At 42.7% G+C, this 24,628-nt stretch overlaps 1 pseudogene; it reads left to right on the forward strand.

The window, feature by feature from the left end:
• Positions 1-642: 642 nt before the first annotated feature.
• On the forward strand, positions 643-18,223 carry LOC116329015 (annotated as a pseudogene).
• The last annotated feature ends 6,405 nt before the right edge of the window (positions 18,224-24,628 follow it).

Genomic DNA, 24,628 nt, shown 5'->3' on the forward strand with positions numbered 1-24,628 from the left:
CTACAGGATCAAATAAAAGAATAAATCCTTAAAGATCAGGATCCAAAACAAGTACAGATACAGCATCATATTGCACACTGGAAGCAACTTATTAAGTCTGTGTATGTATATTTGCTATGTGCACTTTAATAAAAAAAATATTGTCAGTAAGTACCTTTGCATCCTTTATATTTTGGTTCTTATGTCAGAGTCTGTCACAAAGTCAAAGGGAAGAATAAGAAATGTTAGCATTAATAACTCACAATGTTACATGGAGTACACACCACAGACACATATAAATGTTTTGTGAAATTCATCAGTATACTTCCTTTAAATGTGAAAAATGATTTCAGTGTTAAACACATTTGTAATTCCAGAGAAACTACTAACATTGTCCCTTTCCAGCACCACGCTTGAAATAAATGAAAAGCCTTGTCACATTAACATCTGACCTTTGTCTTAGTGGAGAGATAACCAGCGGTTACTAATGAGCTTTTGCTCAAGAAAACTGATATGGAAATATAAAATGAAGCCTCCAATAGTTTGAGGACTTCCCGAGTCTGGTTTCCAGCCTCTCAGTCTCGGTCAATCATTACCCTCGCTAACGTATCACAGCCGAATAACTGCGGGGTCACAGCAGGAACCAGCAGGAGAGACGAAAACGATGGGAGACAGGAGGATGCTGACGAAGCTGAGCGAAGCACTGTGGAACTATCACAGCCTTCTCCTGATCATCTTCACGCCACTGCTGCTGCTCCCTCTTCCTCTGGTCATCGGAACAAAGGTGCGTGCACAAATATAACGGGAACTGTATCCCCTCCATTACAATTTCATTTCAGTGAAGTTGCACTAATCAGTGTTTTTAAATGGCTCCTATCATTATTTGCATATTGTGAAAAATGTTGCCACTGCTAGTTTTAATTGTATGGCACATAAACTTTATGATATGATCTCAGTAGTTAATAGTTATTGTAGAGTTTGTGTGATGATTTGAACAGTCTCTGTGCTTTGTTACGTTTACATTGGCTCTTTATTTGCTTTCCTATCAGCCAGGTATTAATTTGTACTAATATACTTTTTTCTACTCTGAGCACTCTGAGCCCTTTTAGACTGTTTCCCCTCACTATAAATACCGCTAACAGACCTTTGTGCTTAGTGCTAGTTGACCCTTGATCCTTTTCTAAAACTGTCTGTATATAAAAGTTTATATACTCATAAAATGAAAACACATAAAATGATGCCTCATGGTCAGTTTTTACAATTTAAGTTAACAAATTACTCAGGATTCCAAATTAAGCCCAAGATGAGATTACAGAAAGTTTGATTGACATAGGAAATAGGTCAAGGGAAAGCCTTTGCAGTGCAAAAAAAAAAAAAAAAAGTTTAAAACTACAGCTTGCCATTGGGATTTTGTTTTTCAGGCTATAGTAAGATTTGATATTTTTAGTACAGATCAGAAGAAGATTGTTTGAAGAGAACCTAGAATTGTGGTTAAGGACCAAGGAGCTTTATTGAGGGTGATGTGAGAGTTCAAAAAGCATAAAGTCCATGAAATAAAGCAGCAAATCAAATCCACACCATAAATTGACACGGAGCACATGAGGGAAGACACAAGATGAGACAAAGCACAAGGGGGAGACCACTATTTTTAAAAAATGAGGAGGATTCAGGCCGACATATTAGTGAGGAAAAGAGACATGGGTGCATGAGATCGACACAATCACAGTAACGTTAAATACAAGACACAAACGAAATCTAATCACCATACAAGGAAACTCCAACACAAAAGTAAACTCCCCGTAAGGAAAGGACACCAAAGGAAAAGAGTGTGAAGTGAAGGGAACTATCAACTACCAAAGTAACTGCAAGAAATCAAGACTGAGAAAATCAATAGACAAACTACTAATCATAACAGAAAACATTTATTAATAAGCAGAACTTGACAGTGCGATACCCAAAACACTGGCCAGAGACCCAGCATGTGACAGAACCCTTCACTAACTGTGAAGCCTGGTGGTGGAAATGTTCATGCACAACCGGATGCTCCAGATATTCAAAACAAACAAACAAACAAACAAAAAAAACTGAAAAAGCAAATCTGGTTGTTTCTGGTTAAGTTCAGTTCACATGAATTTTCTTTGTTTTTGCAGTTGAATTTTCAAATGCAAAAGCAAAGAAAATAGAACCATAACTGCTGGAATGAAGGTAAAATTAAAAAACGCTTCAGCCCAAATAACTACCTAAAGGTGTTTGAAGGTAGCAGCTGAGTGATGAGAGAGACTCTGGCTTAGTGGACGAGCTGCTGCCTTTAATTTTTGCATTATGTTTATATAAAAATGAACTTTATTTATCAATATTTACAGTCATCGATGTGTCTGTCTGTGTGTGTGTAATCGTGTTTTCCCTGTAGGAGGCGCAATGTGGCTTTGTGTTGTTGCTGATGGCGATATACTGGATAACAGAGGTGATTCCACTGTCCATGACCGCCATGCTCCCCGCCATCCTCTTCCCCCTGTGTGGCATCATGTCGTCCTCCAGCGTGAGTCAATCAGAGTTACAGAGGTCAAAGTGTTCTTCGTCTTGGGGGTTGTTATTCTTTATGAATGCACAGCAGCACATGTGTTGCTCGTGTGCCTACGTGTGGAAAAAGAAACACTTACTTAAACATGTTTGTTTTGACAAATAAAAAAGAGCCCTGTTTTCCGCATTTATTGCTCTGCATGATTTAAAGCTCAGAACAATTCTTTGTGCTCATCCAATTATTTAATATTTTCCAGTGAATGTGTGTGTTTTTTAAAGCTGTATTTTTAATTGGTTTATCTGTTACTTGTTAACTCCCTGTATAACATATTCATTGGCCACAAATTCAAAATAGAAAATGCTCTTCAATTTTTACACTTCTTCCTCAATTACTCTATAGCAGCTGTCTGTTCTAAAATCCCTTTTCTCCTCTAGGTGGCAAAGGAGTATTTTAATAACTTCCACTTCCTGCTTGTGGGTGTTGTCTGCCTCGCCACGTCCATCGAGAAGTGGGGCCTCCACCGCAGAGTCGCCCTGAGGCTCGTCACCTTGGTGGGGGTCAACCCTGCTTGGTGAGCATCTTCTTTCTCTGCTGTTGGATTCAAATTTTATATTTCTTTGAGATTTTAGTGTGAAGGCTCCACTGCTGTCTCCTTCAGGTTGATGCTTGGATTCATGTCCGGCTGTGCTTTCCTCTCAATGTGGGTCCAAAACGTATCTGCGGTTACCATGGTGATGCCCATCGTAGATGCTGTTCTCAAACAGATTCTAAAGGCGCATGAAGAGGGATACTCTGGTGAAGACAACCCTACCCTGGAGCTGGACGGTACCTGCACAGAGAGTTTACTTTGCTTTATTGAAGCACACAATATAATTAAAAGTGTGAGATAGCTGTGTGTTTTTCAGCTTATAGCCACTTTTAAAACCACTGAGCACTGACCAAAGTGCTGAATGTAAAAAATAGAATAAAAATACTAAAGTACTAAAAACAAAATACATATTGAAAAAAGTAGGATAGAACTCGTGACCCTGACTATAATCTGTCATTTTTCCAGAAATCAACAACTGTACTGCAAAAAATAAACAAAGTCTGAGGTATGTGAAGCTTGGGGATTCACTGCTGCCCTCTCTGTACCTCAGGGTGTTCTAAGTTTTTGTTTCTGACGTGCTTGAAGAGCAATTGAATCCCTTATTCCTCTCTCAGTGACAGCACACAGCCAGATGTCCCCACAGAAACCTTCACTTCTGTTCAAATACCAGCAGAGTCACAGCCTGCAGCAGACGAGGTGCAAAAAAGCACCAAACAAACACAGAATAAAATTATTCTTTTGATATTTTTCCAGTGCTCATACATGTTCTGCTACTCCCACTAAATCTGCTTCTCTCTCCATTTTGCCTTACAGGCTGCAGAGAACGTACCCACGGCCTCCCACAGGGACACAGGATGTCGACAGGGCCGGATGCTATGCAAAGCCATGTGCATCGGCATCGCCTACTCCTCCAACATTGGCGGCATCACCACGCTGCCCGGAACCTCTCCTAACCTCATATTCGCTGAGCACCTCAACCGGTGAGTGTCTCACAAGTAGGGATAGGAACTCATAAAAATTTATCGATTCTCATTGGCTGCACTTTGAGAGTCACCATCACAAGGCAGGACATCAAAGACATTACATTCATGCAAATGAATTGCACGCTGTGTGGTCAAATGTTTGCTCATGCTGGAGGTATATCCCCTCTGTGTTGTAATGAAGTTTTACTCAGGATTGTTATTCAAAAAAAGTAATGTTTTACTGTTAATACACAGAACACAGCTAAAATTAATCCAGTATGTTACTTAATTACTCCACAGAAAAAATAACTTGTTTTCTCTACTCATTACTTTCAAGTTTCTCTGTAAAATGACCTGAAACATATTGTCTGCCGGATGTTGTTTAACATCAGAAACCTCAAATTACAGCCCGACACACACACAAACCCCTATCTAATGAACACAAATATGATCTTTCTTTTAGTCTTTGATAAAAACCAGCACAAAGAGACTTTAAAGTGATTCTACTTTAGAAACATGAACAGGTACAAATGAAGGCTTGCTGTTCATGTTTGGTTAATTCGGTCTGCTGCACAGCTAGAATGAACTAAATGATTCAAAGGCTCCTTTAAAAACAATGTTTTTAAATGCTCTCCAAACACTGTCTTTACATTCAGGGTTTACCCAGACTGCAACAGCATCAACTTTGCGAACTGGCTCCTGTTGTGCCTGCCCATCAGTGTTATCATGCTGCTGCTGACATGGTTGTGGCTGTACTGGATCTTCATTGGCTCAGAGTGAGTGTCAGCATACCATCTGCAGAGCCAATCACCTGCTATCAGTGCTGTTCTATTCTGATTACTCTTTGTGCACACTTCTATTTTATCAGTTTCATCATTCTATTCTGATTTCTAATAATAATTAGCGCAAGTATCATCACATCACATTTATGTCTTTATTGTTGTGAAGATTTATTAGAGTTTTGATGATGATGAACCATTTGTTTTCATATTTATGCTTTTGTGCTTTGTTAAAAATGCCATCAACAGAGACTACATAAAACAGTGTTACTCAACACGGCTGGGTTGCTCTCGAACTCTAAAAGGAACTAAAGAACATAAATGCTGTTTGACAGTTTTTATTATACTTTGTGGGCCTATTTAAAGCAGCTTAAATGTGCTGTATTTAAGTTTTTTATTCTACAGGTTTACTGTTGGCCAGTCCACCACACACCTACAGGTAGCTGTCGAAACAGCTAGAAGATCAGCTAAACTGTTAACTGAACTTTTAAAATACAACGCGTATACTGTAGTACCCTTTAAAGAGAGCCAAAAACAACCCCCATAAAAACACTTGAAACCATCAATCCATCCATCTCCTTCCGCTTATCCGGGGCCGGGTCACAGGGGCAGCAGCCTAAGCAGAGAAGCTCAGAATTCCCTCTGCCTGGCCACTACCCCAGCTTGTCCGTGGAACACCAAGGCGTTCCCAGGCCAGCCGAGACATATAATCTCTCCAGCATGTCCTCTGGCTCCCCCGGGGCCTCGTCCTGGTCGGACATGCCCAGAACACCTCACCCAGGAGGCGCCCAGGAGGCATCCTTATCAGATGTCCGAACCACCTCAACTGGCTCCTTTTGATGTGGAGGAGCAGCGGTTCTACTCTAAACCCCTCCCGGCTGGCTGGACTTCTCACCCTATCTGTAAGGGAGAGGCCAGCCACCTTTTGGAGGAAGGCCATTTCCTACGCTTTTATCCGCGATGATCACTACCCACAGCTCGTGACCATAGGTGAGACCAGTAAATCGAGACATTCGCTTTTAAGATAAGATAAGAATAACTTTATTTATCCCGAGGGAAATGCCACCGGTACAAAGGATTTTCTGTGGCAGTCAGTTCTGCATTTTGGGGCAATGAGTCTTTTTCTGCGTTTGTTCCAGTGGCCCATCATGGAGGCGTGCATGGGGTGGGAGGGGTTGTCCATGATAGAAAGAAGCTTTTTTAGCATTCTCCTCTCAGACAACTCCTCAAGGTTCTCCAGTCTGACACCCAGGACAGAACCAGCCTTTTTAATCAGTTTGTTCAGCCTGTTGGCATCAGCTGTCTTCACCCCACTTCCCCAGCACACAGCTGCAAAAAACACAACACTCTCCACCACCGAGTGATAGAACATGGTCAGCATTTTCCTACCAACATTGAAGGACCTGAGTTGCCTCAGTAGGAAAAGCCGACTCTGCCCTTTTTTGAAGACAGCATTGGTGTTCTTGGTCCAGTCCAGTTTACAGTCCAAGTGTACCCCCAGGTACCAGTAGTCCTCAACGACCTCCACATCAGCCCCTCTGATGGTGACAGGGTTAGGAGGAGGAGCCTGCTTCCTAAAGTCCATAATCAGTTCTTTTGTCTTTGTGATGTTAAGTTGTAGGTGGTTTAGTTCACACCACTCAACAAAGCTGTCCACCACACTCCTGTGCTCTTCCTCCTGTCCATCCCTGATACAGCCCACAATGGCAGAGTCATCAGAGAATTTCTGCAGATGACATGACTGAGACTTGTACCTGAAGTCAGATGTGTAGAGGGTGAAGAGGAAGGGTGATAGGACCGTCCCCTGCGGTGCCCCTGTGCTGCTCAGGATGTTATCTGAGCGGCAGCTCTTCAGTCGGACATGCTGTGGTCGACTTGTTCCAACCTGCCAGTGGGGCGTCCACCTGCATTTCCGTGAGCTTATTCCCCAGCAGTGATGGTCTGATCGTGTTAAAAGCACTAGAGAAGTCAAAGAACATGACCCTCACAGTGCTCCCAACAATGTCCAGGTGAGAATAAACCTGGTCCAGCAGGTAGATGATGGCATCCTCCATGCCGATACGAGGTTGATAAGCAAACTGCAGGGGGTCCAGCCAGGGCTCCACGAGCAGACGCAGATGTTTCAGGATGAGTCTCTCTAGCGTCTTCATGACATGTGAGGTCAGAGCCACTGGCCTGTAGTCACCGAGGGTCAACGGGTTGATCTTTTTAGGGACAGGAACCAGGCAGGATGTCTTCCAGAGTGATGGGACTCTCTGCAGTTCCAGACTCATGTTGAAGATCCGTTGTAGAACTCCAGACAGCTGGGAAGCACAGCACCTGAGGGCCCTGGGACTGACACCATCAGGACCAGCAGCTTTGCCGGAGTGGAGTCTGCCCAATTCTCTTTTGATGTCATCTGCTGAGAGGGACAGGGTGAGACAGTCTGAGGGGGCAGGAGAGGGGGGAGGAGAATGGAGAAGATGGGAAGAGCTGAGTGTGGAGACAGGAAACCCCAGGCAGTCAAACCTATTGAAGTGCAGATTTAGGTTGTTAGCACTTCTGACGTCCCCATCCATCCCAACATCTCTCTTTTGTCTCAGGCCAGTAATGGCCCGTATTGCATTCCACACATCCCCGGTGTTGTTTTCCTGCAGTTTGTTTTCCAGCCTCTGTCTGTAGGACTCTTTACCCTCTGCAATCTTGGCTTTCAGCTCCTTCTGCACCAGTTTCAGCTGATCTCTGTCACCGTTTCTGAAAGCTCTTTTTTTCTTGTTCAGAGTTGCTTTGATGTCTTTGGTAACCCAGGGCTTATTGTTGGGGAAGCACAGAATGGTTTTTTTGGGGAACCACAGTGTCCACACAGAAGTTGATATAGTCTGTAACCAGTGTTGGGAAGGTTACTTTTAAAATGTATTCCACTACAGAATACCGAATACATGCCCCAAAATGTATTCTGTAACGTATTCCGTTACGTTACTCAATGAGAGTAACGTATTCTGAATACTTTGGATTACTTAATATATTATCATGCTGTTTACAACTATGTGAATGTACTATTGCTGTGATTTATTACTGTTACTGAAGGTCCGCGGCTCCGAACCGTAGTAAAGGGACCTCTGGCTAACACGGTGGGTTCCGTGTCGGGCTGGTAGCCGAAAACTAGCTTTACTTTGTTGTCTGGGTCAACTTTGCTTGCGGGAGACAGAGAGAGGCGTTGAAAGACTGCTCCAACGGAACTTATTTTTTCCGGAGGAAAACACGAACACAGTGTACAGTTGAGTCTTAATAGCTTACTTACAAATGGGCTCGTCAGGCACTCTTCTTGGCTGCAGTGGTTATTATTATATTTACATGCTTCCAGCTCCCGTTTTTGCTCCGTGACAGCTCGGACTTTTCCTTTCTCTCCCTCCCTCGCTCACAGACACATAACGGGTATGGTAGTCCATTCTCCCTGCAGCACGGACTACACTGCCCATGATGCTACATTCTTTAGGGCCATGCCTGTAGCATTCTGCCTTTTAGCTTAGCACAACAACAACAACAAAAAAGCGCTCTCTCACCCAGGAAACACGCAGAGAGAGAGCGCGTCACCCTGTAACCATGGCAACCGTAACGCTGCCGCCTGGAACAACAGAATGTAGCTGTCAAACAAACCCAAACAGTCCTGACCCGCGACAATATGAAACAGGGAAGTACCGCCGTGTAATCCATTGATTTCAACAAAGTAACTGTATTCTAAATACCACCCTTTTAAACGGTAACTGTAACGGAATACAGTTACTCATATTTTGTATTTTAAATACGTAACGGCGGTACATGTATTCCGTTACTCCCCAACACTGTCTGTAACACAGCCTGTCAGATTGTCAATATTGTCCTGATGAGAATCACAAAGAACATCCCAGTCCGTTGACTCAAAGCATCCCTGCAGAGTCTCTTCCGACTCCCTTGTCCATGTTGTAACTGTTTTTATGGCTGCAGGTTGTCTCTGAACGGCAGGTCTGTAAAGGGGCTGGAGGTAGACCAGGTTGTGATCAGCCCTGCCCAGAGGAAGGAGAGGGCTGGAGGTGTATGCCTCGGTAGCATTGGCATAAAACAGGTCCAGTGTTTTATTGTCTCTTGTTTTGCAGTCCACATACTGCTTGAATGTAGGTAGAACAGTGGAGAGGTTCGTGTGGTTAAAATCGCCCGTTATAGCCACAAACGCAGAGGCAGAGCTGATGACGTCATATGTAAACAATGACGATTATGGCGAGGGAAAACTCTAGCGGTAAATAATACGGTCGAAGACCGAGCGCTAACAGTTCAATGTGTTTGGTACATACAGCCATCCTCACCTTACGGTTTGCCAGAATCTCTCTGAGACAGACTTGAGAAAGTCTTTTTCCATGGCCTCTCCAAACTCACACCCGTGTTTTTGCTTCAGCCACTGCCAGAGCCGTGTTGCGCTTGGTCTGTTGAAACCTATCAACTGCCTCCGAAGTCCCACAGGCTAACCAAGCCCGATTGGCCTCCTTCTTCAGTCTCATGGCTCCCTTCACGTCTTGTGTCCACATTTGGTTTTGAGGTTACAACCACGACAGGCACCAACCACCTTGCAGACACAGCTCAGTGCAGCGGCTTAAGCAGTGGAGGTGCTGAACATGGTCCATTCGGACTCAATGTCCCCAGTCTCCCTCAGGAATGCTGTTGAAGCTCTGCCAGAGTGTGCGTTGAAGATCTCGTGGACATCTGGCCTCTGCCAGGCATTCCCAGCGCAAATTCACTATACATTTGGATGCACCAGGTCTGTCCAGCATCCTCCCCCGCCACCTGATCCAACTCACCACCAGGTGGTGATCAGTTGACAGCTCAGCCTCTCTTTTTACCCGAGTGTCCAGAATGTATGGCCGCAGGTGATACGATTACAAAATTGATCATCGATCTGCAGCGTAGAGCGCCCTGGTGCCACGTGCACTCATGGACACTCGCACAGAAGTCGAACAACGAAATACCACTCAGGTTCAGACCCGTATAGTGAAACTCTGCTTGAGTTTCACTATACAGAGATGTCTTCTGCACCGCTTTCCCCTCCTGAAGACAAGAAATCAGTTATGTATCTTTTGCATTCCAATTCCTGGGCATTAAAATTCCCACGATAAAGACGTGCCTCATCAAAGGTCTCCAACATCAGGCTCCCACTGCAACCCCATGCCGTTTTTATTGCTGCATTTCCACGCTCTGGCTGAAGTACAGTGACTACTTCCTGGCACGCACACTCGACGCTATGTTCCTGCTTGCCTTCTTTGGGTTCCTACGTTCAGAATTGACCTCCTCATCGACAAAATTCCATCCAGATCTTCATCCCGGTTTAAGCGACCTCCACCCAGTCTCTGAAGACTGCCTCGTCTTCTTCCTCAAACGAAGCAAAACCAACCAATTGGGCAGCCCCCTTTTCAATATTTTACTTCAAAAAATTCTGCCTCCCGCAAAGGAATTCCCGACCACTTAATCAAGCTCATGGGCCAATGGTAGTCACAAGCCTACTAGTTATACATTCTCAACAATCTCCAAGACCTTCGCAATGCCCAATCTTCACTTCTGCTAAGGGAAGCCATCTTTGGTGATCTGCCTGGCCCAGGAGCCGCTGTTAGTCCCCTCCAAGGCCTTCTCCAAACCACAGCATCAGTTCACGGTCCCAGGATGTGCTGGATGTGGTCCCAGCTCGTGAAAGTAAAATTCAGGCCCACTGAATATTTGAACAACTTGGTTGTAATTTATATATTTTCACAACTATGTAAATATATAATTATTTCTTCATTATCTGTCTGTACTTTTAACCAAACACAGTGAGTCATTAAATTCAGTGTGGGCATTCTCTCTCTCTCTCTCTCTCTCACACACACACACACACACACACACACATACACACACTGTCACACGCAGCTTCAAGTTCCTGTGGCAGTGTCGGGGAGAGCAGTCTGAGAGAGAGAAGGCCGTGAAAAAGGTGCTCGAAGACGAGTACAAGAAGCTGGGAGCCATTAGGTGAGCTCTCATTCGTTCATTTACACCAGGGGTCCCCAATCCCAGTCCGTGAGGTCCAGTGTCCCTACAGGTTTTAGATCTCACCCTGGGTCAACACACCTGAATCACATGATTAGTTCATTACCAGGCCTCTGGAGAACTTCAGGACATGTTGAGAAGGTACCGTAAATCCCAGACTACAGAGCACACCTGATTAAAAGCCGCATGCTCTAATTGTAGAAAGACAATCAATTCTGTACTTGTACAGGCTGCACTGGATTTTAAGCCGTATGCGTTTCACTTGTAATATGAGATATTTACGCAGAAATATTACACGTGAGGATTTTTAACATTTAATTTAATCCGTAAGGTAACATAAACATGGTAACATAAACGTTATGGTAACATACAAAAATACATACTGCAAATGCTTTTTTTCCTCGAACAGCGTCTGTAACACGGCTACCTTTAAGTATACGTACGTATCGGTAACACACAAATTACGTTGCTTATGGTTTTTTTACGGAACAGTGCACAAACAACATTACAACGTCTCTTAACAACCGATACAAATATATACCGTATATACACTACTTCTCATTTTGATTGGTCCACTGTTACCAGGCAAAATGTTTTTGGCCGCATGAAAAAAAAAATGCATTAGCTGCACGTCAGTATAAGCCGCAGTGTTCACAGTGTGGGAAAAAAGTAGCGGCTTATGACCCGAAAACTACGATAATTTATCAATTTGAATCAGCTGTGATGGATCAAGGACACATCTAAAACCTGCCCTCGTGGACTGGGATTGGGGACCCCTGATTTACACACTCATTTATTCATCAAAGTAATCAGTTTGATCATTTATTCATTCATGTGTGATCATTACTGCTGTCAGGCATAAATATGCTCATTTATCTATTCATCTATTCACTGACTTCAAATATTAGAAAGAGGCAGTTAAATGGTCATTCATCAGTATTTTCAATTAAAAAGAAACATAAAAATTAAACTATATATGTATTATCTAAAACACCTCTGTTAATACACATGGTAAAACTCATCAGAATATAAATGTTTACCCCATTTTTTAACCCCTTATTTGGACTGTTATTGGGAGAACCTGCCTAGTCCAGAATGACTAAGGGTCTCCAGAAGGTTGCCTGAAGCGTTCTTCTGCTGAAAAACCTTCACAGCAAAGTTTTCAGTGTTTTTCTTTTCTTTTTTGAATTAATTCAGAATAAATATATTTATTTATTTACTTGTTTTGTGGTGCACTTTCAGCATGACAAGGCATCATTGATTGATTGATTGATTGATCATTGATTTACTTGTGGATCAGTTATTGACAGAAAAACATTCCTATGATAATTTATGCATTCACCCATTCATTCATTCCCTCTCCCCAGTTCTCAGGAGATCTTCACTGGGGTGGTTTTTGTGGTGATGGTTTTGTTGTGGTTGACCAGATCTCCAGGTTTTATACCCGGCTGGGCTTCCCTCTTCCCTCAGTGAGTCACAACCTTCTTTTGTTTTCTTGGAAGTTATTCAAACTTATTCCCAATAGCAAGGTATGATGTTAAAGCCCTCTATTTTTTCCATTGAAAAAACAACAAAAAAGAACAGAAGTTTAATTTTGTCCAGTGTCCTTTGGCAGCATTCCTGCTATAGATCATTCTGTAGAGGTCACAATCCTGCTATTTGTTCTGGATCTCTGTGAACTCAGACTTGAACTTGAAACGGAGATATGGAAGCCTTCGGCTGAATGCTCTCTTCAGGTGTTTCTGGAGAAGTAGAGCTCCCCTCCTGATGCTTGAAAATTGGTGCACAACCCCATGAATGTCAAGGAAAAAAATCGTGGTTCAGATGCACATTCCTGTATCTGAATGTGCTGCAGGCTCTCTGTTAAAACTGCTTTCTGTCTGTTCAACAGCCAGAACAGGTTTCTAGGGAAATAAATAAGCAGTAGTGCTGGAAGCATCCAGAGAGGCATGTGGAGACAACCTTGAAGCAAACAGACTCTTAAATGTAGTATCATTTTTAATTTTAATTTCCAGAGGACAAATTCCACCTCTTCCAAAAGCAACATGATAATTCTTACACTGCTAAAAATATGCATCATTTCCTCTTGTTTTAATGCATGCAAAGAGCCAGAGTTACCAGCTGTTGTAGGAAAGAACTTTTTTAATAAAGAGAAGTTTATCTGGGAGTCAGTTTCAGTAGGAACCAATAGACTCAGGGAGCCACCTTATTGTTGGTTTTGGTCTTTCCATGTAATTTCTTGATAGAATGAAAAAGACCAGACCAGATTCTTCGGGAAACACAGATATTTATGATTCATCGCAGCAGCAATGAACCATGACCCACCTGACCACTTTGTTTGTTTTTCAGTAAATCAAACTACATCACAGATGCCACTGTGGCTCTGGTGCTGGGCATCCTCCTCTTCATCGTACCTTCTCACGGACCCTCCAGAAAATACGGTAAATGTGTGGAATGTGGCGTGTTGGTTAGTCGGATGTTGAAGGCTAACACAAGTACTCAAAGGGCACCAGGTTTTGTTTTTCTTAATTCTTCTTAATGCAGTTTTCCTATACTACATTAATCTGACTGCTTTGGTTATTTCTTCCTGTGCATATCAAGCTTTTACATAAAAAACAAACAAACTTTAAGCTGCACAGAAATGAATTTAGTGAATGCCTGAAATCAGTAAATTATTAACACTCATTTAAACTTCAGAGAGGTTCTGAATGTCTGTTTTTCAGCATCTGTCCCATCAGTCCCAGTAAATGTTTTTCTCTCTCAATTCAGAGTCCATGATTTCCTGGGAAGAGTTTCAGGCCTCCATGCCGTGGCAAGTTGCCCTGATGGTTAGTGGAGGCTTTGCCCTGGCTAAAGGTGCAGAGGTATGCTGAAATACAAATCACAATACATTCAGAACAGTTTCCTCCTACAGACCAAGAAGAAATTTGGTTTTCACAGTTAACACAAAAAAATCTCAGGTCCAGACAAAAAACAGCTCTCTGGTGTAGATCATTGGGGATTACAACAACTTTACCTTCTATCAACTTAACTGGACTACTCCCCTGATTGTGTCAACATTGTTTTCAGTCAGTGCTCACAATCAGGAAGATTATAGTAAAACTTATTGAAAAGCGGGAAATAAAAAAAGGATCAGAAGATTGTTTAGCTTAGAGTTAAACCATAAGTACACTCAAATAAACCAAAACCAAATATAGTTTTGAGTGTACTTCAATTATATCTCTGTCTATCTCTATCTCTAGAGATAAACAGCGACAGATATAGAGATAGATAAAGATATAGGCCAACCGATTGTGGTTGTAAAAAGACTTTAGGACCTTCAGAAGTCAGTGGAAAAACCTTCTCTTTGAATTGCCCTCTGTAAGCACTTTGCCGCTCAGTTTATGGGCTCAGTCACTCATTTAGACTGAAACTGAACAAAAAAGTCTTTTTTGTGAATTTTTGAATTTTAGAATGCACAATTAGCCATGGTATGGCTAATTGTGCATTATCCACTAACAATTTGTCTACATTGAAATCATTAATTAATGAACAAATGGTTTCACAGTCAGACCAGCCTGTCTTCATTGCATCTGGTCATATGTCCACAAACGTCATCTCAAATCTTCAAACTGGCCCTTCAGAAACCAGTGGTTGATATAATGGTACATAAAGCTTGTATAAAATCTGCTGTACACTTAACATGTGTGTTTGTTTGTGTGTGCAGGAGTCAGGTCTCTCTTTATGGCTGGCCAGGCTGATGACACCTCTGGGTGACCTCCGGTCTTAGCCACAGTCACAGTGGCCTGCCTCCTTACCACCACACTGACAGAAGTGGCCAGCAACGCTGCCACCATCACATCTTCCTCCCATTCTCTCTCCTCTGGTTAGTTCAGTGTGTTATACTGTACAGATCCGACGAAATGCTGAGAATTACTGTTAGATAACCTGTTCAGCTCATTTTCAGCTCAGTATTTTATTCTTGGACTTTACTGCAGTACTTAAAATAATCATTATTTATCTTACACTGGGCTGTGGAGTAGTCCCTCCGTTTATGGTCTGGTTGAAACAAACCGTTTAAATCCACTCCCTTTTAGTCTACTTTCTTCTGATTGGCTTCTCCCGACAAATACAACACGGAAGGGATAAGCAGCAATTTTATACTCATGTTGCATTAATGAGCTCTTTAGAAATCAGTTGGTCTGGGCCTTTCCTGCGTGTTGTTCCCTGTTTCACCGTCAAATCCAGCACTAGAGCCAAATGAGTGAAAAATAACTCTGAAAAATAAGTAAAACTGTGTGGTTACAGCTTCCATTTGATTCATTTTCTTCAGAATCTGCTTTTTCATTTGTTGAGCCTAAATGTTATTTGATGCCTGTAAATTCTTTAACTTCTTCATTAGCATCAACTTAGCGTGAGGTCGGCCTCCAGTTCAAGCATTAATTTACGTACTCGAGTGCTAAGACTATGCAGAGACCTGTCTTCAAGATTCCTCTCATGTCTCCTCAGTCCTGACCTCATCAGTGCTTTCAGTCTGATAAATTCAGCTTTTTTGATCCTTAAAAAGAAACCGCTGTGACATCTGAGTCGTTCTGCTGTTTCAGTGTTTTGCTTTAGCTGCAGTTTGTACTGTTTATGAGCTTTAAGATTTTGTTTCCACATAAAACAGAGTAGGGCTGATATGACCAAAATCTCATATCCCGATATTAAGACATCTGTCGTCCCGATAACGATATAAATCACAAAAATGTAACATTTTCTGTAAATTCTGTGAATGTCGGGCAGCTCGACTTGCGTGAAGTGTTTCCAGCTGGGCGTCGCGTACCTGGAGTCGAGTGTTTTAACTGATGCATGAAACGATACATTTTTAGACATAGGTTGTAACGGCCGCCGTTTTCTTTGTGAGTATTTATTACACAGCGTGCTGCGGGGAAAAGCCTGTTCTAACGTTTGAGTCTAAGGTTTATTTTTCAGCACCTGACGGCTCTTTTTTGCTTCTCATCCGTAAATACTCTGCATCTTTCACGTGATTCAGTTTATTTTGAAAAGTCTCAACAGGATCTTGAGCTTTATTGTGAAAGGTTTATGTGGAAAATAAACAAGCGGACACGAGGTGGTTTTACCATCGTTGTTGCTAACGACAACGCATAAAAACAAGCGCTTGTCCGTCTGTAGTGTGGTTATATTAAATATAAGAGAAAGAAAGAACTTTATGAAATTAATATAGCCACTACAGTGACCATCAAAATAATGAAAAAATATTGCCGTAAACAGTTTATTTTGCGACACCACGAAACAAACGATAGCATGAAATGAAACGATAGACGTTTTTATATCGTCATCCGATATATATCGTTATATCGAACAGCCCTAAAACAGAGCATAGGGAACTTACAACAAAAGAGACCACCACATCAAGGCTAACAACTCTTTTCACAGTTCTGTCTCAAGTCCTTCTGACCCCCCATAAGTAGGGAGGGGTTTCTCCAGGAAGTGTGCAGAACTTACTCATTTAGCTTTTTTAAGGGACAGATCTCTGGGTTGGCTGAGAGATTCAACCCTCATTGCTGACCTCCAGAAGAAGATGGTGCCTCTGTATGTTGGCCTTGAGCACGTTCCTCTGGTCAACTCAAACCACTCATTTGTATACTTGTTATAATAATCACAGGAATGCGTTTAAACAGACGTTACATTCAAATCTAAATACATATTGGCCCCTCTTAATCCTTTGAATGAATGTGAATAAAAGAAAAACTAATGATTGTCATTTAATTTCACTAATGTGTGAAATATTTATGAGAGATTGTTCTCGCTTCAGGCTGAGGCCATACATGTCAACCCTTTGTACATCCTGATCCCCGCCACCCTGTGCACATCCTTCTCCTTCCTCCTGCCAGTGTCCAACCCACCAGGTGCTGTGGTGTATGGCTATGGACACTTTACCACCCTAGATATGGTGAGTTCTGTCATAAGAAAAGAGAGGCAGCAACTAGAAATAACTCTCACTAAATGTTTGCTGGCCATAATTCACAAGAAAAATCTGATCATGTCTGCTGCAGGTTAAGGCGGGGCTTGGTGTCAACATGATTGGAGTCCTCGCCGTCCTGCTGGCCATAGCAACTTGGGGAATTCCTTTGTTCTCGCTGGATACGTACCCCGACTGGGCACCGACCTTCAACTCCACAACGCCTTGATGAGTGGACTTGGGGCTTAGTTTTCAGTGGTCAGACTCTGAATCCTGAAAGAGACTCAAAAAAGGCTCCCGAGTTTGACTCTTAAGAAATAGATTAATGTGCTTTAACTAACCCAAAGTTGAAAGAGTGTATTCATTGCTCTTTAGTGGTGTTACTGCTTCCTCTCCACCAACAGGTAAACATTTAGGAGCCCCTGTTTCGGTGCTGCAGTCGCCGTAAACCTGGTTGCCAACAAAAAACATTTAAAGAAGTCATTTTGTCAGCAAATCTCATGTGCAGACCCATGTGCTCTATCATAACTCCACTGTTTTTCAAAAGTCAGGATGAGACATCCTCCTAAAAATCCCCCTCAAATATTCTCAGACTGTAGCTTAGCAGAGAAGAGAATGAGCTCTTTGCTGCCACCCGGAGTCATTTTGCATTCAAAGGATTGGAAGTAAAAGATTTCTCTTTAGCAGGGATGTTGCTAGGATCTTAAAACAATGGAGGCTTAGCCCAGCCCTGAAAACCTTTGGATTTGCACTTCACGGCACCTTTTTAAAGTCATTTACTATATTTTATAGGTAAATTAATATAAAATTTTGTGCTAACTAAAGGTTGATGTTGCAGAATATTACTGGAAAAAACAATAAAAGCAATTTGAGTTTTTCCAGTTTGTTACCATAATGCTGAGTGCTGTGGCAGGCAGGATGAGGACCGAAATGCAGGACTCGAAACAAAAGGGTAAACTGAAGGAAGCAGCTTTTTGCGCAAAACTTAAAGATTACAACCATGGAAAGGAAAACCTGGACGAGGAACCGACAAACTAGGGAACTAGGAACGAGGGGAAACCAGAAACACAGAGAAACTCACACAGCAACAACAAGCAGAGGAAGACAAAGGGCTTAAATACACAGAGGGGTAATGAGGTAAGTGGAAGCACACGGGGAACAGATCACATTTGATCACTGGGAGAGATCAAGCATAACGAGACAGGGAATAAGCAAAACTGAATACCCTGAACGCAGTACAAGGAACTATAAAAATAAAACAGGAAACATGAGATGCACTGAGACGCGGGTTAGACACTGGGGGGCGTCCAAATTCATAGGCTGCATCCTCCTGAGGCCACATTTGTAGGCTGATTACGTCACAGCGACGCGACGAAGGCTGTCCAAATTCGTAGACTCCTCCAAATGCAGCCGACAAATGTGTCCTCCTTTTCCCCAGATTCGAAGGATGGGTCGGGTGTATCCTTCGTGGCCCACCATATCCCAGAATTCATAGCGTGGCCAAGCCAATTCCAGTTTCCAACAATGGCGGGAGCTACTTAGTTTTAATATTGCTCTTATTCCTCTTTCTGGGTCACAAAATAAACTTTTAAGATATTTTTAGGCGAAATGTAGCTCTGTAAACTTCAAATGTCTGCTCGGTTTATCAAGACATCACATATTTGCAAAAGTGCTCTGACGTTTTCTGAGACATCTGTTACCCACCAGCTCGATAGCTGACCGGGAGCTCGCGGGTCACTAGAGCCGGCGAGAACAGTGAACTCCCGGCACATCGTTTTCAAACCCCCATGGTCTACTCAGGGTAAACATGATATATAAGTCACTTAGATAACCTAAAAATTTTATTGTTTGGCTTTTTTTCAGTGTTTTATTTGTTCCTGACTAAATCAGTCCTCAGGAGTAAGCAGCCTATGAATTTGGAGACACCCCCACTGGGACCAGGGAAGAAACAGACATGGGAACAGAGGCAAATGGGGAAACAGAAAGGGAACATGGATCACAGAGACAAGAGTAACTAAAGGACACACATGGAACGCAGGGAAGGCATAGTGACAATATACATATATGTATATATACATATATGTATATATTAGGGATGCACCGATCCCGATACTGGTATCGGGTATCGGTGCCGATACTGTAAAATGTGTGCGTACTCGTACTCGTAAAAGTCAACCGATACCATGAACCGATACTAATGTAGCCCGGATGGGAATTTGGTAGTAGATACTCATAATTCCCATGGACTTGAACGCCACATAAGGTGTTCACAGTTCACAGAAGAGAACGGCATGGAGAGATGCACGAGGTTAGCTGAACCAAAGTGAGAGACTCGGCTAGTTTTACTGAGGTTAACTTGCACAAAAGAGTGTGTGACTAGAAAGCTAACCGTGTGAGAGCTTCGCAACAGAGTGTGGGTGAAGTGACTTTTTGTTTCAACGGTCGCACCACCGTCCGTGGAAAACTGTGTTTCCAGCCATGACCGCCGAGGCTAAAGGCTAGCCCGGACTGCTTGGCTGCGCCACGGAGGCAGCCGCTATGGACTGTCGGAGAGCTGGACAGTGACTGGCTAACGCGCTGTAGCAGAGATAGCATCGGGTCCGCAGGGAGTGGATTTAGTGTGGGACTGGTGAACGGCGACCTACCGAGCAACGGAACTGTAAGTCAGACTTTTGTGCTCTTACTGGGGAGAAGAGGATTTTTCTCCATCGTCCGGCGTGGGCAGCGATCAGGCCTGCAACAAGTGTGAATGTGAGTGTGTGTGGGGCCCATGTGTGAATATTGTGTGTTTAGTGGATTTATATAACGTGTTTTAGAGTGTATATTAGTGAGTCACTTACCAAAAGGTGATAACATAAGTTGGGTTGTTTAATATAATTTGAAAGGGAATTATTTCATTTATACAGTGTATTTCATTTGGTTAAGGAATTGGAATATCATTTGAGTTTAAAAAAGGGATGTGTTGTACAGTATTTGTCTCTGCCCTTACGTTCAGTAAACGTTTCGTTTGTGTTAAAGAGCTGTGTGGGGTCGTTTCTTTACTACCGGTTAAGTTTAACTTGTGTGTGGCAGAAGTATCAGTTTTTGTACTCGGTATCGGCAAGTACTCAGATCCAAGTATCGGTATCGGATCGGTTTGAAAAAATTGGTATCGTTGCATCCCTAGTATATATACATATAGATAGATAGATAGATAGATAGATAGATAGATAGATAGATAATTATTATTGTTAATTTATATTTTACATCTTATTTTGCAGTACTTTGTTTTTTGAGCATTTTAATTCTGTTTTTGTGATTGCATTGTATTCACATACACATTCTGTTTAGTGTCTTCAAACATCCACTGGACTTCACTGATCCTCAGTGAACATGGAACCTCTGTCATCATCTTCTTCTTATGGCATGCATTGAATACACAGACATGCATATTTTTAAACAGCACAACAAAATGTAAACAGGGGAAATTACACAGCATGCACTCAAATGAAAGATTCATAACATTAGTGACACAAGCAGATATTATCTTTGATGGATTCACTAATTATTAAGGTTGGAACAGTAATACATACTGTTTCCTTTTTCTAAAGAAGGTCTCAGTATCAGAGTGCAGTCTTGGTTTTGCATGGATATAATAATCTGAGATCTTTTACTGGGGATCATGAGAGTTTTACAGCATCAACCTGTAACCATGGTTACTCACCGCCACACATACACCATTTCAGAGGGAAAAAAGAGAGCAACCATTCTGCAGCCTGACATCACTCTGAGCAGCTGCATGATTTCCTGTTTGCACTGATCTTCCCAATAACTTAAAGAAATGTTGTCATTCTAGGAAGCACTTTGGAAGCACTGACAGCCTGTGATTCACCAACCTGACTTTGTATCTGAGACAGGTGCCAACTGCTGAACCTTGTTGAGTTTGTCGGACCAATCAGCACAGGCGCTGATGTTAGGTTGGACCAGAGGTGTTGGCTTACTCAAGGGCTGCATCATTATAAACTGTTCCACCCTATAAACCTGAAATCTGTGTGAAAAGGTGACCTGTGCAACGTGCAGAACAACACAAAACATTGTTCACCATCAAATTGCGAACCATCCCCTTTACTATGCTACTGCGAAACGTGCCTGTATGCGTGCATGCATTTTTAGTTTTAATGGTAAATGGCCTGTATTTGTAAAGCGCTTTACTCAGTCCCTATGGACCCCAAAGCACTTTACACTACATTCAGTCATCCACCCATTCACACACACATTCACACACTGGTGATGGCAAGCTCCATTGTAGCCACAGCTGCCCTGGGGCGCACTGACAGAGGCGAGGCTGCCGGACACTGGCGCCACCGGGCCCTCTGACCACCACCAATAGGCAAAGGGTGAAGTGTCTTGCCCAAGGACACAACGACCGAGACTGTCGGAACCGGGGCTCAAACGGGCAACCTTCCAATTACAAGACGAATTGCCAGTTCTTGAGCCACGATCGCCCATTAACAGCACATTGCAGCATTGAGGCATTAACCTAACACAATGACTCCTTTATTTGTTACAGATTCAGCAGAATCACTTGCTGCGTGCACACTGCTGAGAAAAAGAAGCTCATTTCAGTGTATTTCTGCTTTGTTTCATCAAAACTGTGTCAGTGAGGAGCCAAGAATTTTAGGATAGAGCCAAAGTTCATCCATGCAAAGTACCAATTGTGGACTCTGATAACATCTCCTCCTCCTAAAAATAAACTCTCCTAGTTTTAACACTGCATTTTTTTCCTCATGCAATTTGCAGTAAATTCTGTGTCACAGACCTTTTAATTCTCATTTCTGTGACTCGTTTAAACATTCTCCACCTAAAAGTGAAATTTTTACAAATACATGTGCTACAAGGCCAGCTGCCAAAATATTCCTGTTAACAGCTTTCAGTCACAACACCAACAACACAGAGCCTCTGTAATAAATCCAGCAGCTTTTTAAGCTCAAAAGAAGGAATTCAGCTGCTGCAGGTTTCAGTAAATCTGGACCTACATGTTCCTTCTTGTTTACAATTCCAACCTTTGCACTGAAGCAATATTTTTCCACAGGCTGTTCTCATTTATATGACCTCTATAAAACAACGGGGTCAGAGAGCGCTGTGGTGAAGTACGATAAGACTTTTTTGGTCCATCTTCTGCACATTGTCGTTACAACATAACAGATGTCACGCTGTAGGAGAGACTAGTGTAAGGCTGTTCCAGTTCTCAGCACACTGCTCTTCTCTTTTCCTCTTATGAGTCATTCGCAAGGAAAGAGGTTCGGAATAGGAGATAGCAGAAACATTTGGAATGCACCCTCTGTCTCTGTGTTATGCTACTTCCCATTTTAATTTGCTAGTATTTTTTGTGTTTCGTGTGTTGGATTTAGTTTTACTTCCTTTGTCTTGGGTTTTTTTTATTTACCCACCTGTTCCCCATTCCCCTTATCAGCATTTGTGTATTTATTCCTTCAGTCCACAGTGTGTTGGTTTCTACATTTTGTTTTCTCTGTAAGTTAAAGATGTGCTGTTTCGTTCTCGTGGATTTCTGTGTTTATGAACTTTGTCTTTGACCAAAAATAAAGGTTTGCTCTTCTGTTCGCATCAGTGTGCCTGTGGTGTCTGCTTTTAATTCAATTCAATTCAATTTTATTTATATAGTGCCAAATCACAACAGAAGTCGCCTCAAGGCGCTTCATAAGTACAGAGAAAAACCCAACAATCATATGACCCCCTATGAGCAAGCACCTTGGCGACAGTGAGAAGGAAAAACTCCCTTTTAACAGGAAGAAACCTCCGGCAGAACCAGGCTCAGGGAGGGGCGGGGCCATCTGCTGCGACCGGTTGGGGTGAGAGAAGGAAAACAGAATGAAAGACATGCTGTGGAAGAGAGACAGAGATTAATAACAGATATGATTCGATGCAGAGAGGTCTATTAACACATAGTGAGTGAGAAAGGTGACTGGAAAGAAAAACTCAATGCATCATGGGAATCCCGGCAGCCTTACGTCTATTGCAGCATAACTAAGGGAGGATTCAGGGTCACCTGGTCCAGCCCTAACTATATGCTTTAGCAAAAAGGAAAGTTTGAAGCCTAATCTTGAAAGTAGAGATAGTGTCTGTCTCCCGAATCCAAACTGGAAGCTGGTTCCACAGAAGAGGGACCTGAAAACTGAAGGCTCTGCCTCCCATTCTACTTTTAAATACTCTAGGAACAACAAGTAGGCCTGTAGTGTGAAAGCGAAGTGCTCTAATGGGGTGATATGGCACTACAAGGTCATTAAGATAAGATGGGGCCTGATTATTTAAGACCTTGTATGTGAGGAGCAGGATTTTGAATTCAATTCTGGATTTAACAGGAAGCCAATGAAGGGAAGCCAAAACAGGAGAAATATGCTCTCTCTTTCTAGTCCCTGTCAGGACTCTTGCTGCAGCATTTTGGATCAGCTGAAGGCTTTTCAGCGAGTTTTTAGGACATCCTGATAATAAAGAATTACAGTAGTCCAGCCTGGAAGTAATAAATGCATGACTACAACACGAGAAAAGACCCAGGGAAACCGACTTAACGATTAAAAACCCTGAAAACCATACATTTCACACCTGAGGCTCAACTCTCGCGGCCCGGTACCAAACGATCCCGGGTGTTGGGGACCGCTGCTGTGCAGGAGACACGGCAATAGATTGACAATGGTCTACAGCAATTAGAATGCACAACACATAACACATGGACACTTTTGGCCACGAACAAGCTGAAGGGATGGTGATGTTTTTTTTAATAAACACAGAGTGTTAAAAAACAACTTAAAACCAAATTTATTTATCAGCTACAGAGCCCCGCAGGGGACATGGAGAAAAAAAAAATACGATGAACTTTTGCGAGATCTCGCAAAACAAACTCGGGATCTTGCAAAACTTTTGCGAGATCTCGCAAAACTAACTCGGGATCTCGCAAAAGTTGAATTCCAACAATGGCGGCAGCTACTTAGTTGTAATATTACTCTTTCTGGGTCACAAAATAAACTTTTAAGATATTTTGAGGCGTGAATGTAGCTGTGTAAACGTCAAATATCTGCTCGGTTTACAAGACATCACATATTTGCAAAAGTGCTCCGACGTTTTCGGAGATCTGACACCCACCATCTCGAAGCTAACGGGAGGTCGAGACCTACTATAGCCGGGAGGACCACCGCTCTCCCGGCACATCGTGCCTCGACCTCCCGGTTGGCTTCGAGCTGGCGGCCTCCAAAGAATGCGGCTAAAACTTTTGCGAGATCCCGAGTTTGTTTTGCGAGATCTCGCAAAAGTCCGTCTTATTTTTTTTCTCCCATGTCCCCTGCGGGGCTCCGTAATCAGCAGCATCACTAGTACCAAAAACACAGGTCGTGTCCAAATTCATGGGCTGCATCCTCCTGAGGCCGCATTTGTAGACCGATTACGTCACAGCGACGCGCCGAAGGCTGTCCAAATTCGTAGACTCCTCCGAATGCAGCCGACAAATGCGTCCTCCTTTTCCCCGAATTTGAAGGATGGGTCGGGTGTGTCCTTCGTGGCCCATCATATCCCAGAATTCAGAGCGTGGCCCAGCCAAACTCCAGTTTCCGGCAATGGCGGCCACTACTAAGTTTTAAAATTACTCTTATTACTCTTTCTCGGTCACAAAATAAACTTTTAACATATTTTCAGGCGAGAATGTAGCTGTGTAAACTTCAAATATCTGCTCGGTTTATCAAGATATTGCATATTTGCAAATGTGGTTCGACGTTTTCGGAGACGTCTGTTACCCACCAGCTCGATAGCTAGCCGAGAGCTCGAGGGTCACTGAAGCCGCCG

This window comes from Oreochromis aureus, linkage group 7, assembly GCF_013358895.1.
Source record: "Oreochromis aureus strain Israel breed Guangdong linkage group 7, ZZ_aureus, whole genome shotgun sequence".
In the NCBI taxonomy this organism is placed as follows: domain Eukaryota; kingdom Metazoa; phylum Chordata; class Actinopteri; order Cichliformes; family Cichlidae; genus Oreochromis; species Oreochromis aureus.